This window comes from Thalia democratica, chromosome 6 (genome assembly GCF_965202585.1).
Source record: "Thalia democratica chromosome 6, ktThaDemo2.hap1.1, whole genome shotgun sequence".
In the NCBI taxonomy this organism is placed as follows: Eukaryota; Metazoa; Chordata; class Thaliacea; order Salpida; family Salpidae; genus Thalia; species Thalia democratica.
Genome location: NC_139170.1, coordinates 6052774 through 6070251, shown reverse-complemented (window position 1 = coordinate 6070251; position 17478 = coordinate 6052774). Strand labels below are relative to the sequence as shown.

The window sequence follows — 17478 nt, the reverse complement described above, 5'->3', positions numbered from 1 at the left end:
TTATTAAGCAATAAGAAATTTTCGCTTATTTGAAGCTAAAACAAAGCTTTTATGACTACCACAAATAAGGTCTACCGATTATAGTCATTCAATTTTATTCGTTTAATTTTAAAACCAAACAGCTTTTTTTGAAAAGTTAGATAAAAGGTGAAGTTTTAAACTATAAAAAAATACTATATAAAATAAAAATAATTTCTAGGGCTGTCAACAAATGGTGAAAAGGTGCGCCCAACGTGGGGCTCGAACCCACGACCGTTGGATTAAGAGTCCAACGCTCTACCGACTGAGCTAGCCGGGCACGTTGTAGTAGAACTTTATTGATTTTTTAAAGCCTTTGTGACGATGTTATGACGTAATAATGCATTGACGTTAAATAGGGCTCGTCCGGGATTGAACCCGGGACCTCTCGCACCCACTAAGACCAACAAGCCACTTGTCCTGTTAAGTCTTGGTTGGATTCTATATCTATCAGGTATTATGACATAGTATTAAACTGTTGTCGTGGTATTTCCATAACTCTTGTGCTACTGTTATATGAAGGCAGTTTTTTGTTTTAATGTAATTAATAGTAGTAGTCGTCACTGTTTATATTGTCTACCTGAAAACTCTAACATAGTTTATATGCATACCAAATACTTACTTTATGTATAACTTAAATGATAAAAATAATTACTATGCTTTTTATTTAAAGTAAAACGGTATTCAAAAACAGTAGTTGTAGTGATATAATTATGAATTTGTGATTTATTTTTAAGCTAGTTTTCCTTAATCAGGGTTGCAAAAGGTTTTTGAAATTTTTTTCCAGGTTTTCTAAATTTCTTCTAGTTTTTTGGAAGTACAATTATTTTTATTTATTTTTAGTAAAAAATTTAAGTTTAAATATTAAAAATATACAGTAACGCTAATGTGTTTTGTAATAAACAAAAATTTAAATAATACAAAAAAATTTAGCATGATAAATTTTTTTTACTCATTCAAAATTTTATCATTCTATATATAAAAATTGTTTAAAATTCCATAGTTTTTAGTGATTTTTGTTTGAAATTTCAGGTATTTTTAAAAATTTTTCAAATCCCAGGTTTTACATAATTTTTAACCCTTAATTCTAGATTGTTCTAGGATTCCAGGTTTTTCGGCAAACCTTTCAAATGTAAAAATAAAATGGGAAAACTCACTCATTTGCTAACAATTCTGTTTGCATTAAAATGAAAATTAGATTAGTAAGCAAAACTTATAGCTACGAAATTTATTCACTTAATCATTTAATTTAATAGTACAAATGATAACTTAAAAAAAAAGAATAATTAAATAACTTGGCATTAGAAATAAAAGTGCTATGCATATATCAGGGTTCGTGCGCAAAATTTTTTTCATTTAGCCTGACTGAGACCAACTTAGCCTGACATTTTTTCAAAGTAAGGAAAATCCCCTTTAGAAGTCATTTTAGGTATTTGGGGGTCTTGATTAGTACTATTGTAGTCTCCTGCTTCAACCAGCTTTATCTCAAATATATTTTGAGCTTTAAAAACCTGAAAAAAGCAATTCATAGCTTAGTTATAACTCAATAAAACAAGACTAAACTGTGAAAAGATGCATTTACCCCCCATGCCCTTAACATAACAAATTCAGCGATAAGTTTTTTAAAATATGTGTTTTATCTAATCTATTACTAGTGTAAAAATTTAATATATATTACTAAACACAATTGTTCAATTTTATTAAGCACTAAGTAGAAACATTATAAGCAGAAGATTTATAATAAAACTATGTGCATTGTTGTGTTTTATTAAAATTTAAAATGAAATGCTTACACAAGTATTAAAATAAGTAAAAAATGTTTATTATAGTATTTTGACTAATACTTAAAATTTATACATAACTATAGCTCCCAAACTCTAAATAAATACAGTGATTGTTGATGTCATATCAGATTTACAAAGCTTACACTTGAATTAAAAACAAAACTTAAATTTTTTGTGCTTGTTAAGAAAAACGAATAGTACCTAAAATTTGTACTCCCACAAAATTTAGTGCTTATATCTTAAGCTGATTTTTAGTGTTGTGAATATTTCTACTAACTTTAAATAAACAGTTAAATATATGTACAAACTGCTAAGAGTTTTAATATAAAAAGTATCTGGTATAAAGCCTTTAAATTAGAAATTAAAACAGTTCAACTAACTAAGCACTGAAAAACATAGCTGATGTAAACAAAATCAAACAAACAGTTGTTGAACTAAGCTGTAATGTTTAAATTGTATTATTTTTTATGAATTCTCATAATTATGACGTATATAATCTACTCAAAACCAAATAATAAAGATACTTAAAAAATTTTAGAGGTTGAACAAAAGGTTTTAAGCATTTTTTTTTACAAATACTGACTGATTTTGTCTTTAATAACTAAATCTTTATTTAGAAACAAATTCACATCTCAATTTGATCTTAAAAAGATTTCTCCATTTTTTTAATCAAAAATTTTCAAGTATTTGAACTGAGAAAAACTGAGATTCTCAAACTTTTAAATAAAAAAACTGATTCAGCCTGACGCGCACAAACCCTGACTTATATATATTTATACGCCTAATTTATATTTGTTCTAGTTATTTTTATTAACTACTTCAGAACTACTGTGTAGATAAGAAAAAAATATTGTAAAAACATTATGAGTAAGGCAAGTTACCAATATTCACTTATAAGTTTATTTGTAGAATAGAATTTTTTTATAAATAGTTTAGTGGTCATTAATTATGTTCAGGGTTGCCAAATTTAGGTCTATTTTAGTTTAAAGCTAAGGTTAAGATTAAAAACTGTGCTAGGTAGATAACAACACTGAAAAGATGCTGTTAAGCTACTTTAAATGTGTTTCTAATATATAAAAAAGTTTGATGATGACAAAAAAAATTCAACTATATGATAGATTTTTGTGTCAAATTTATATTTTACTACATAAAACTTAAAAAATGTTAAAATTTCCTAGTTATTTTGTAATTTTTATTCAAAAACCCAAGTTTCTTGCTTAAATATTCAAATTCAAGGATTCGGGGTTTTTGGCAACCCTGTCTATTAAAACTATAATAATTTCTAGATTTATTAAATTAAGTTTAAATACTTAACTACTCAGTAAAGTATTTATTTAATAATAAATTTTGAATTTTATTAGACATAACAATGTTTCACTCGTTTGAAAAACGAGATCTTCAGTTGCTTAAAATCTTATTCAAATAGAATTAGAAATAGAATTCAAATCAAATAGAAAAATTTAAAATTTTTTATTGATCAATCTCCTTTTATTTTATTTAAGTTGAGAACTTTAATTGCCACCTTTAAAGTATAAAGTACGCAAGTATTTATTTTGTTGTGGTTAATCAAATATGAGTAAAACAGAATAACGATAAATAAGGGTTATTTTATGTTATGCACTGGAAATAATTGGCGACAATACACATTTTGCATAACATTTTTGTTTCTTTGCAAGTTTATTTTTCTATTCTAATTATATATTATCAGTTTTTACTAGTAAATTTAATGATTAATTAATGAATTTCGAAATTTGAAATTTTCACTTAGTAAAATAATTTTTAATGGAAACAGATTTGTTAATAAGTGACAAAATTTTATTTCTTTCTATATGTAAGACAACTAGCTCAGAAGCAAACCACAAATTAATAAGTATATCACTACAACCACTTTAGTCATTTAAGTTATACATAAAGTAAGTATTTAGTATGCAGATAAACTGTGTTCGAGTTTCTAGTTTTTAGGTAGACAATATAAGCTTTGACGACTAGTACTATTAATTACATTAAAACAAAAAACTGCCTGCATATAACAGTAACACGATAGTTTTAGAAATACCACGACCACATTTTAATACTACGTCATAATACCTGATAGATATAGAATCCAAACAAGATTTAACAGGAAAAAGGGCTTGTTGGTCTTAGTAGGTGCGAGAGATCCCGGGTTCAAATCCCGGACGAGCCCTATTTAACATCAGTGCATTATTACGTCATAGCATCGTCTTAAAGGCTTTAAAAAATCAATAAAGTTCCGCTACAACGTGCCCGGCTAGCTCAGTCGGTAGAGCGTTGGACTCTTAATCCAACGGTCGTGGGTTCGAGCTACAACTCACTGAAGATCACATGAAATTTTACATTTCAATGTGTGAAACAGCTGTATGAATTATAGTTTTTATATAATTAAATAAATAAATATATTTATATATATATATATATAAAGTTTATTTAAAGATGCAAAACTCAAAGCCCTCAAGGTGGGCTCAGTGTGAAAAATTTATTTTATTAAGTTAAATAACTTAATTATATATATATATATATATATATATATATAAACTAAGGTTAATGTTCAAACTTGAACACCTTCTACTGAGCCCACTTGAAGGGCTTTTAAATAATTTATTTAATTGACGATTTTAAAAATGCTGGAATATATGTTTCATAATTAGGTAGATCGATTTTTGTACTGAATATTTGTAATGTACAATGTTCAATTCTTACGTCATATTGTTTTTGTTTTTTTTGTAAACTTTTGCATCTTTGTTTACCGAAGTGCTTTTAATTTTAAATTTGAACTGGCTGAAGATAAAGACAATCTTTTTTGTCTTTATGAAACATATGTTCCAGTATTTTTAAAATCGTCATTTCAATAAATTATATATATATATATATATACACAATATGTATAAATTGTATGTATATTTTTAAATGTGGAAACAGGTCTAAATCGCACAAAATTGCACGAAGTTACTAAATTGCACGAAGCCAAATTTGCACGAGGACACAAAATTGCACAAAGACGATTTTATACGGGTTACATTTTTGCACGCGAATAAAAAAAATACCGAAAGAAAAAAATAAATATATAACAGAAAAAAAAGCTACCGACCGAGGGTAAGGGTTAGGGGTAACATTGATAATAAAAATAACCAATAAAAATTTTAAAATAAAATTTAATTAATTTTAAAAAAAGCTACCGACCGAGGGTAAGGTTTAGGGATAACAGTGATAATAAAAAAATAACAAGAAAAAACTATTTCAAAAAACTAAAAACAATAAAAATAACTTACCGACCGAGGGTAAGGGTTAGGGTTAACAGTGATAGTAAAAAGAATAGACTATAAAATTAATAAAAAAAAATTGAAATAAAAAAAAATAACACCTGCAAAATTGTCTGCTTGTGCAAAAGTGTCTTCGTGCAAAAGTATCTTTGTGCAATTTTGTGCACTCGTGCAGTTAGTCAGCTACCCTATGAATGTATATAGAAAATAATGTGATTATATAAACTGAATCACTTTCCACAGAGCCCTTGTTGAAGGACTTTAAAGTAATTTATTGAGAAAATTCGAGTTTACAAACAACAGAACATATGTTTCATAAAAAAAATAATTAATCATTAGCAGTTCGAAGTGAATTGCACTTTGCTAAACAATAATACAAAAGTTATTGTATGTTTTGGTTTTTACAAAACATACAAATAGATACCAACTGTAAGAGAAGAAATTAAATAATACTTATTCATTGATATAGGCACTGACGAGGTCTTTGACCGAAATTTAGTTTGCACAATAAAGTCTTGAAAGAATAGATATTATACAAAAGTTATGAGAAAAAATATAAAAAACAATATGACGTAATTATTAAACATTGTAGAGTACAAACATTCAGTGCAAAATTGTTGTACTCTACAATGTTCAATAATTACGTCATAGTGTTTTATTGTTTTTTGTATAGTTTTTTTTTTATTATTTAGCAAAGTGCAATTCAATTCGAACCTACAGCTGAAAAAATATTTTGATTGGTCAAGTTTTTTATTTAAAAATAAAAATGTAAACTTAAAACAATGCCAAAATCTCAAAAACTGCAGCAAACGATTTGGCATATGTCAAACTGAAAGATACAAATTAAGCTACAGAAGTAAAAACTTGCAACTTAAGTTATAAGTGATCTGTCTCTTCGGAACTAGCATTATTTTGCGGTTAGCTATATATTTGGAAAAGTTACAGCTACTAGAAAGCTGTTTGAAATTATGCAATTGCCGGATACGGAGTATGGTAGAAAAGAATGTTAGTTCAATTTTAAAACTTCATAAATTAGTTGTTGAAGCTAATGATTGTGTTTTTTTTTATATGACGTAGTGTTTTGAGAGATAAATTGTTATTTACATAATTAGCTATAAAAAAATTCTGTATATGCTTTTAATTTTATTGTAATTTGCAAAAAGTCACTTTTGCACGGGTAAATTTCTTTTAATTTTTACTTTTATTCCTTTTTACTATCACTATTACCTATAACCCTTGGTCGGTAACTTTTTTCTTCCTTATTATTATATATTTTTTGCCGCTCTTACCTCTAACTCGTATCTTTAGTCGGTGTTTAATTTTTTTATCAATACATTTTTTAACTATCACTGTTACACCTAACTCTTGGTTTTTTAGTTTTTTTTATTATCTTTTCAATTTATTTTTGTCTTAATTTTTTATAAGTCTGAAATTATAAGTCTAGGGCATGTATAAGTGACTTTATTATTATCTAAGTCGAAAAGTCAAAAAATATGTGATTTTTGGGCTTTAAATCAATACAAAATTTTTTTAGTTTTTCTTAATGAAGTAAAAACACATCCAGTACATATGTTTATATTTGAATTTTACAGTATGACAAAAAAATGCTGTAATCCTTACCCCTAACATAAGTATGGACGAAATACATACATTTTTTTTAGATTGCCAACAACAAACTATTATTAATTTTAAAATATAATATTAAATACCAACTAATCAAAAGGAAACAGGTGTTTTATTTACTATTTTTCATATCAGAACAGGGTTGCCAAATGTTTTTGCAAAAATTTTAAAAGTATACGTTTTTGATCTACTTTTAGTTTAAAATTAAGTTTAAGGTAAAAAACTAAGTTAAATAGTATTAAAAAAATTTGAAAAGATACTGTAAAGCTACTCGAAATGTGTTTTTTAATAAAAAAAATTTGATGATGAGAAGATTTTTTGTATCTTTATGATATATATTTTGTGTCAAACAGAAGTATTTATACTCAACATAATAAACCTGTCAAAATTGCTGGATTTCCCAGTTTTTCTTTTCAAATTTTCTCAAATTCCAGGTTTTTTGGCAACCCTGGTCAGAAGCGTTCGTCAGAGTTATTGAAATTTCTATTTCACTCACATTATCTCCATATCTTTCCGTCTATAGAAGTTTGTAAATAATGTAATAATTTTCATTTAGTTGGCGATAAATATAATTATTTGGTTTCATTGGTAAATTATAAAACGCGTATACTGAAAGGTATAGTTGTTAACCAAATTTTTCGACCTATTGAAGTTTGCTTTCAAAGCTATGTAATTAAAACTGAAACCTTCTAGGATTCAAACTATTTTCTATATACGTTGCACTTAATCTCAACACACGAACAATTAAGTATATGTTAAGTATTTACAACCTTTAAATAAACAAAAAAAATCAAATTGTAGGAAATCGCAATGGAGCCAAATTATTGCTTATTATGAAAGTTATAAACCCGACAATTATGAAATTATATGGCTAACCAGCTTTGAAGTACAACAGACAATAGATTACAAAAAAAATTCAATTTTATAATTTTGCATGAACGAAATTGAATTAAATTTAAACTAACAGCAGAAATATGTGAGCTAACGGTAAGATGAAGTCTTAAAATTTTTGAAAAAGCAAGTCCAACTAAAGTAGGGATGTAGGTGTCCATTAAATTTCTAAAACGGATGGGATCGTATTTATAATACTTGTTGCAGCTAATGTTTGTGTTATAAATACATTACAAGTACTTTTGAGAGATCAACTGTTAAGGGCATAGGGGGGTAAGCACCCTTTTTTTGGTTTTTGATCTTATTTTATATAGTTTTTACTAAACTACAAGATGCATTTTATAGATTTAAAAAACTCAAGGTAATTTTTAATATATAGCCGGTCAAAGTCGGAGGAAACAATAGGTTCCTTATGGGAGGCGCAAACTAAAAAGGCAAATAACTAGAAATAATTAAAAAAAACTGTCTTTTTTGGTTATTTTTTATATAAAATTTTTATTTTAAAAAAATTCCTTTCGACAGAATTTTTTAAATATATCAAAGAACATGTCCTGAAAATTTAAGGTAGTTATCTCAAAAAACGTAGGAGAAGATAGATTTTTAGTGAAGTATATCTATTTTTCTGTTTTAGTTTGCGCCTCCCATAAGAAACCTATTGTTGCCTCCGAATAGTTTTCATTTTGAACACAGCACTTTAGGCTAAAATTGCTTACTCAACCCACAGTTTACTGTATTTTATACTCTGATAGTTCAATCAAAAGTTGGCAAGTGTTTCTTGAAATAAACAGAACGTTCGCTTAAGAAACGTTATAAACATTATGTTGCAAAAACTTTGCATTTTAGCGTGTGATACTTTTGTATTTGATGATATATACTTATCATGTGTTATTTGTATAAGCAAGAATTTTTTAAGTTAATCTTTGAATAATATAACATTTGCTGTTTTGACTGTTAAAAAATATTTTTAAAAGAACTAATTAATTTAGCACAACAATACTAATATGATTATGAAAAAAATAAAACCACGAGTTTTACCAACATAATATTTGCACGTGGCTGTGACTAATATATTCGAGTGTTAGTTTCAATAATGTCTCTAAAACTGTTTTAGTTTTATATTCTATAAAACAATTTTAAATCCCTTATAAATTAAACATTCTGTACTTTAAATAGACGTTATAGAAAAAACAAAAAATTTGAACATAAAACATGTTATAGATAACACATAACTAATTTTAGATAAATGGGTTCTTAAAAATTTATTAGAATTCGAATTAATAAGTAACCATACTAAAGTAAAGATTTTACTCAAAGAAGTATTTTTTGGGTGTCAAAAACAGTGTAAATTTTACAGTTTAAACTAAACACCATTATGATACACATGGTTGCCAAGGTTTTTTATTAACTTTTCCTGGTTTTTAAAGAACATGTTTTTAGTCCATTTTCAATAAAAAATAAAAATTTAAGGTAAAAAACTGTCTTTAACAATAATACAACATATATTTTTAAGCTACCTTAAATGTGTTTTTAGTAAAAATAATCATTAATTATAATTTTTTTATACGATTAATTTTTTGTATATAATTGAAAACTGATTACTTAACATGTAAAACTTCTTTAAATTGCCAGGTGTTTTAGTTATTTTGTTTGAAGTTTCAGGTTTTTACAGGTTCTTTAACCTAAATTCCAGGTTTCAGTTACAGGTTTCAGATTTTTTGGCAACCCAGAATACAACAAAACTTCAATGTAACAACATACTTGGTTGACTTGTATCAGGTAATTGTTGCCGAAATTATTGACCACTTTATGGGATTTATTTCTCGCGCGGGTTCGTACCAGCTACTTTATGGAAGTTATTCCGCGTTGACCAGATAAAAGATGAAAACGACAGACACGGCAGCTGCTTAGTAACGTTCCTGTGAAAATATGATTAAATAAATAAGTACTTGTGAATGTATGATGTAATAAATAAGTACCTGTGAATGTATGATGAAATAAATAAGTACCTGTGAATGTATGATGAAATAAATAAGTACCTGTATCATACACTTTATGATATATTTACGTTCAATTTAAGGCTTTTTATATTAAGCAATAAAATCGTAAACATAAAATAAAACTTCTGCATGTAACTTGACGAAAAAATAACAGAAAAGATGTGAACTTAATTATAAAGGCAAAAGTAATAAATCGGTGTTATCTAAAATTCCAAAATGCATATTTTTCTAGAAACGCAATTTAGCACAATTAATTTAATTCAGTAGTATTGGAAAAGTTGCTAGAGAGCCATTTGAAATTTACGATGATATAGTTTATCTGAAAAAAATTTAAACAACATCCATTTTTTGTCAAAATTATGGTATATATACTACTTTTTTCAACTATTGGTTGTGGGTTTTAGTATATGACGTGGAGTTTTGAGAGATCTGTACTCCTTGTCAAAACTGTTTTTTGAACTGATACTTTAATTAAAAATTTGCAAAATTTTTCTTAGTCGAACAAAACTTTTGTTCTGAGGGTATGCATCATTTTATAGTTTTAACAATGAAATTATTTTAGAACTAAAAACTTTAAATAATAAACATTAGACGTAGGTTTTCAGACGTTTTGGCAAATCAAAACAAACTTAATTGATATTTGAAGGAGTTTAAAATAGCCCAATGCTTATATATCGGCCTTTGTTTTTTAAATATGCGTATAATTTTACATCCTGCTCTCTAGTGTGTCGCTAAGTTGAGATAATCGCATCATCAAATGAGGTTACCGTCCAGTGAGGTAGGTACGAATTTAAGAACATCGATCAAAGAATACACCGCAGTGAGTTATTTTGTGTAACGATTATTTCGTCAAGACTGTTAGTCTCTTCACTGTTGTAAATACTTTTTATAGATTTTACTTATGAAGTTATATATAACAGTTTATTTCAAAGAGTTTTTAATTTTATTAATAAAATAATTTACAAGGATTCTAAATGTGTTATCATTTATAACTTAAGAATAAATTACTTTAAGTAATACATATTATTTGTAACCTAAGCATTGTAAGCTACCACTAAGTAAGTAATACAGGCAGATTAGTTCAATTAATTGGAGACCACATATTTAAGAGCTCATTTATATTTAACCCCATATACTTTCTATGTATTGAAATTAAATATAAACCCGTGTTTATAACTTTTCGTTTTAGATAGGTTTTTTGAATGAACTTTTTAAAAAAGATACTTAACTAAAAATTGAGGTTAAATGAAGTATATGAAAGTATTAAGTCAAGTTACAGCCACTAAAAGCTGTTTGAAATTACGGTTTTTTCGGAAGAGGCGTTTACAACACTCACTAGATTTACAAATTTTTTAACTACTTTTTGCAGCGATTGGTTGTGTTTTTTGTATATGACGTAGGCTTGTGAGAGATTTTTATTCGTAGTTGATACAATCTATTATTTGAATTGATACTTTACTTAAAAACTGGTAAAAATCTCTTTAATCAATCAAATTTATTTTTTTAAAGTCTACAAATAATATGTTGCTAAAATTCGAAAAACTTTGCTTTTTAGCTTATGTATTTGATTCATATATACTTATCATGCATTATATATACGCATGAGTGACAATAAGAAATCTATTAATAATATTATCTTTTAGACTAGAGCAAAAATGTTTTCAAATAGTCTAATTAGTGATTGTGTATATAAGCAAGAATTTTTATAGTTTATCTTTGAACAATATAACATTTGCTGTTTTGACTGTGGGAAGAAAAAAAATTTATTAATTAAGCTGAACAAATACTAACAAGATTATCAAGAAAATAAAACCACGAATTTTACCAACATAATATATGCACGTGGTTGACTAATATACTAGAGTGTTAGTTTCAAAAAAATTTATAAAAATATTTATATTTTATTCTTCATAAAATGATTTAAAATAATATATGAATTATACATTACGTACTTTAGATAACCATTACAAAAAGTTTAAACACATAACTTGAAATATACTAACACCTAAAAACTAGTGATGTACCGGACCCACAATTTCGGGTCCGGCCGGACCCGGATCCGGACTTTTTTTTAAGTTAGAATCCGGTCGGAACCGGACCCGGACTTTTTTTTCAAATTAGAATCCGGCCGGAACCGGACCCGGACTTTTTTTTCAAATTAGAATCAGGCCGGAACCGGATCCGGACTTTTTTTTCAAATCAGAATCCGGCCGGATCCGGATATCAGACAAAAATGGCAATATCCGGCCGGACCCGGACCCGGATAGTGAGTCCGCTACATCACTAGTATAAACTAGCCTGAGTCAGAATGAGGTTTTTAAAAACTAAAAAAAAAGAACTTTAATCTAATAATAAGTAGAACAGCTAGCCACACGGTTTACAAACTTAGGTGTTATTTACAATTAAAAATCTAAAATCAAGTTCTTGAACAAAATACACTAGAAAATTACCAAATATTGAAAACTGGATCAGTTCAAACTTATTCAAAATTTAAAAGAAAACTAGCTTGAGTTTTTATAAACAACCTAAGGCAGTACAAGATTTTCTAAAATTCTCAAAAATTTTCAAACTAGCAGGGTTGCCACTGTTTAAGTCAATAAAACTAGCTAGAGTGAGTATAAACAAGCCTGAGTCAGAATGAGGTTTTTAAAAACTGAAAAAAATTTTAAACTAGCAGGGTTGCCACTGTTTAAGTCAATAAAACTAGCTAGAGTGAGTATAAACAAGCCTGAGTCAGAATGAGGTTTTTAAAAACTGAAAAAACTACTTTAATCTAATAATCAGTAGAACAGCTAGCAAAGGTTGACAATTTGGTAGTAAAGTTGTGGACTGATTGTGGTACACTTAACTTATTAGTACTACCCATCATAATTAAATCCTACCTTATTTAATTAATATCTAACAAATACTAAATTCTAGCTGAGACTACTTTCTATAATCAGACACGACAGTTTTAAGTGATGAATCTTTTATATAAAACACAACAAGAAATACTAGCATATACAAAATTATTAATTACTTTGGTAACACTTTAAAAACTGGAAGCTATTTAAATCTATATCAAAAGACTTAAAACAAGAAACTAAAAATTAAATAGAACTTTTAGTAAAGAAGAAACTGTAAAATTTTTAATAAACTATTAAACTATAAACCTGGCTTAAATATTTAAATAATTAAACACCAGTTGAAATATTCACTTTTAAAACAAAACACTACTTACAATAAGCATTCATAAAAAAGTTCAAGGTATTTTGTTGCTTCAAGCTGCACACCAAACTAACTAACTGCTTACATATAAACTGCCTGTCATGTTCTGATGTTTTGTTGCATAAGTATTTAGTTTGAAACATTTCGTCATATGATTCTCATTGGCTCGTACATTCAACCGTATTAACTCTAAATATTCTCTGAGCTCAACTTTAAACAATAAATAATGCAAGTATTCATTCCAAAGTTTTCAATTTTACAACATATGTAAAGAGTTGCATTTCTGAAATGTTTATTTCACAGTTTAAATGTAAACAAATGTAAATTAGTCACGTGTACAAAATGAGCCAATCACGGTAGGTGTTTTATTGTAACTGACGAAAATGACTCTTATTAATTTACACAGGGTTTGTTTTTGAAAAAAAGACTTTTCAGTATGCCATTTTTACTAACTAGATCCGGGTCCGGCCGGATCTCTGTTAGAGTCCGGCCGGACCCGGACTTTTTTTTCAAATTAGAATCCGGCCGGAACCGGACCCGGACTTTTTTTTCAAATCAGAATCCGGCCGGAACCGGATCCGGACTTTTTTTTCAAATTAGAGTCCGGCCGGATCCAGATATCAGACAAAAATGGCAATATCCGGCCGGACCCGGATAGTGAGTCCGGTACATCACTACTAAAAACATATTAATTTGCCTTATATTATAGGGATGAACGAAGGTTCAATCTTTTATAGTTCAGATAGTTCTAATGTAAATATTTTTATTTTACCATTAGAATTATAAAAACCTACATTACAACTTCTTTCTTTTTCTTTTAATTTAAATTACTTTAAGATATTTGGTACTATAAAAATCTTTGTTAGAATTTAAATTGTCATGGTACCATACCAGAGTATAGTTTTTACTCAAAGAAACATTTTTTTGGGTGTTAAATAATGTAAAAAACTTGTCAAAACAAAATAAATACCATTTTAACACCACAAAATACAAACAAATTTATCATTTCAACAACATACTTGGTTGAAATGCATCATGTAATTTGGTATCGACTCTCGCAGATTGTTGCCGAAAATTGTCGGTGGCGTTTCTATCTCGCGCGGGTCCGTACCAACCAATTTATCCATGGAAAGGAAGTTATTCTCGCGTCCACCAGAGCAGATCAAAACCCAGCAGCTGCTTTGTAACGTACCTGTGAAAGTATGAAAAGAAAGTTAAGTTTCTGTGTTAATATGATGAAATTGTTTATGTAACCTGTGAAAATATGGTGAAAGAGATCTGAGAAAGTATGGTTACTTACGTTTTGTTTGTGCGAAAATATGACAAACAGTAATTACTTGTATTAAGAGGGTTATGAAAAGATGACAAATAATTATGTATTTTTATAAATTAGTGAAAATTAGTTTTTACAATCTATTTAAAATTTATAAATTATTATAATAAATGCTTTCATAAACTTTTTCAAAACCGTTTATACCGTAAAACAATAATTAATTCTACATTAATAAAGTTTCACCAAAAAAGTTAACACCCTTGCTCATTATGCAGCAAATAAGAGAATTTATTACAAAACATATCGGCGGCCTAACAGTTGGTCTAGTGGTTAAGATTCGTGGTTCTCACCAACGCAGCCCGGGAACATTTTACTTAGCATATTATCAAAAACATATGTATTAAAAATGGTCAAGTCCAAAAAGTAATTTTTACCAACGTTTTAAATTATTTCAGCACAATACTTCACTATAGAGTTTAAACATTTATACTGGTCGAATTCGGCAATGGGTGTTCAATGATCGTTACAAGTTTTAAAGCGGCCAGTTTCCCGGTTTATATTAAATGCTGATTAAGCTACTTACGGAATAAACCCCTAAGGGCTTGTTAGTATCACTCAGAAATAGAGATTCCCCTCCACTGTTGCGTTGACAACAGTGGAACAGTCATCACAACATCCAACGAGCTGATACCGTTTTCCTGCTCCAGGGTTGCCATATTATTTGAAATGCCTTGACAACAGCGGTACAGTAGTTACGACTTCCAGCTAGCTGAAGTCATCTTCCTGCTCAGAGAACCTCGAAACAATTCATCATCGTGAGAGGTTGACAGTCATTGTTAAATAACGTTCGTGAGACACACACTTTAGAAATGATCCCTAAAAGTATGATCTATCTTTTATAAGAATCGATTTTTGTATATACAATTATTTGAAGTTACAATTTGCAGGGGTGTACAAACTATGAACCAAATGAGAGAGTTAAAATGTGACGTCACTTATAAAAATTAAACACAAATGAAAGAACAATAAATTGTCACATTTGAAGTTAAATTTCTTGTTCAGAAATTATAAATACTGTTTCAAGTGTTAACTGGTTGTACTAAACCAGGAGCTCCAAATAAACTCAACTTCATAAATACCCCTTTTTCAAAAACTATAAAAAAGATCACTTCCACTTATTACAAACCCAACATAAAATACCTAATAAACTAATATCTAGTATAAGTTTCAAAAATCCCGTAAAATTAACCTTTTTTTGCTATAAGAACACCTAGTGTAAGTCTAGAATTACTCGTGAAATGTAATTAAGTACACCATATGACCGCTTTACTAATCACAGCCCTCTCCCTTTGCAGCTTATTCCTTAAAAAAATTGTACTTTTTCTGTTGTTTTATTGAATAATTTTTGTTTTAACTTTCTGTTTATCGATGATTAATTATTATCTAAATGTTTAAGTGATTTTTGAGCTTACATTAACATTTTTCATGTCTGTCTTCAATCTACTTGCATGATAACTACAGTAAATTATTCTTGTATTATTTCAATTCATTAATTGGTTTTGTTATACTATATTTTATAAGAGTGTATAAATTTTTACTGTGTTGAAAAATTTCGTTATTTTACAACTTAAAAAATAATATTATGTTTAGGTTGGTTAAAAAAACTAAACTTATAAATTAAGATAAAATTAATCACAAGGAGCACAAATAAGTATAATAAATGTACGTACTCTATTTTTTTCAAAGTAACTTTTATTTTGGTAATCAATTATTTGTTTTATAAAAAACTTCAAATTTTTTCTTAATTTTGCACACATATAATTCCAAGTAAACTTCATAATATAATTTACTTAAGGTTATTACAAATACGAACTGTAGTGTTTGGGGTTTTTTGAATTGTGATGTAGATGATAGTGGATCTGATCCAACCTAGATCCATGCTGACGTATTTAACCATTGTCAGAAGGATCTCCGCGTTCAAGTTATCTACTAAATTGCTGTCAGAAAAAAATATTTTTATCTTAAATTGCTGTAAAAATATATAAATTCGTGTTCAAACTCTGTATTGAATTTCTGTCGGAAAAAATTATATGTTGTATCAAATTGCTGTAAAAAATATATAAATTCGCATTTAAATTCTCTATTAAATTGCTGTCGGAAAAAAATTATATGTTATATCAAATTGCTGTAAAAAACATATAAATTCGCGTTCAAATGCTCTATTAAGTTGCGCAAGAGGAAAAAATAATTAAATGGTCTATTGAGTTGCTGTCAGAAATGTATGTAAACTTTTAAACTATACATTACATTTATTTTGTTCTATTTTTCTGTAAGATAAAAAGCAGGATTTTGTAATGTATGTGATATCGGTGTCTTAGTTATAATTTTGCTATTAGAAGGCAAAAACTAGTCAGCGCTAAAAATAAACAAATGGGTAGTTAAGAATTTAAGGGGCGATAACTAAAACGGTGGGCAATATTTTTTTAATTTATGCTAGGTGGAAGGTCATGAAAACGAATTTGCAATTTCCTGATCTAAATAAATGGAGCAAGTTAAATCGTTTTTTCTTAACACTATTTACGCTATTTGTACGAATTATCAGTAGTTTTCAGAAGCTACATTAAAAAAATTGTAGTTATTAAGTAATTGTAGTTAGTAAAACTTTAAATCACCAGCTCGTGATGTAAGTTTATTCAAAATAATTATTATACAAAACATTGTAAAATAAATGTTTTAAGATCTTCAATTTAATTGATAGAATAAAATAATCACATTCAGTCCCAGCTAGCTCAGTCGGTAGAGCGTAAGACTTTTAATCTAACGGTCAGGGATTCTAGTCCCATTTCAAGCTTCCTTTTTTACTTTTAAAATACTGACTTGCTTACTTATTATTGAAATGTTATTAATATAGTGTTATTAAACATAGCTATATCTTTGCTCGTTATATTCATATGTTAATCATACAAGTAGATAAAACTATGATGAAGTCAAAATCAAAAACATTAATCTCTAAGAATAAATAAACATCTGAAGTACAAAAAGACACTGAGTGTAAAAATTTTACTCATGCTTTAAAACTAAATGTAATAAAAGAACGTCCTCGGGTGGGCTCGAACCACCAACCTTTCGATTAACAGTCGAAGGCGCTAACCGATTGCGCCACAAAGACTTATGGTGATGACTCATGGTGATGACTCATTATTTTCTTTATAAACTAAAATTGTTTTTTACTGTTATACTTCAACATGTTAATTATCATTTTAAAAATATTTATATGAGTTATGTTACTTATAATTGTTGTTCATAACTAATAAATGGATAACAAAACCAACTTTAATAAATAAGTAGGCAAAAAAAAATCCGCGTCGGGAAATCGAACCCCGCGTGACAGGCGGGAATACTCACCA

The 17478-nt window shown here is 28.0% G+C and overlaps 2 non-coding genes and 1 pseudogene across 2 annotated transcripts; all 3 read right to left on the bottom strand.

The window, feature by feature from the left end:
• Positions 1 to 225: 225 nt before the first annotated feature.
• Positions 226 to 298, bottom strand: Trnak-cuu (transfer RNA lysine (anticodon CUU)). The gene has a single exon. It is a non-coding gene; the product is annotated as a tRNA-Lys (tRNA).
• Positions 299 to 14681: 14383 nt separating this feature from the next.
• Positions 14682 to 14963, bottom strand: LOC145839642 (small nucleolar RNA U3; annotated as a pseudogene).
• A 2203-nt stretch (positions 14964 to 17166) lies between these two features.
• On the bottom strand, positions 17167 to 17240 carry Trnan-guu (transfer RNA asparagine (anticodon GUU)). The gene has a single exon. It is a non-coding gene; the product is annotated as a tRNA-Asn (tRNA).
• Between the last annotated feature and the right edge of the window lie 238 nt (positions 17241 to 17478).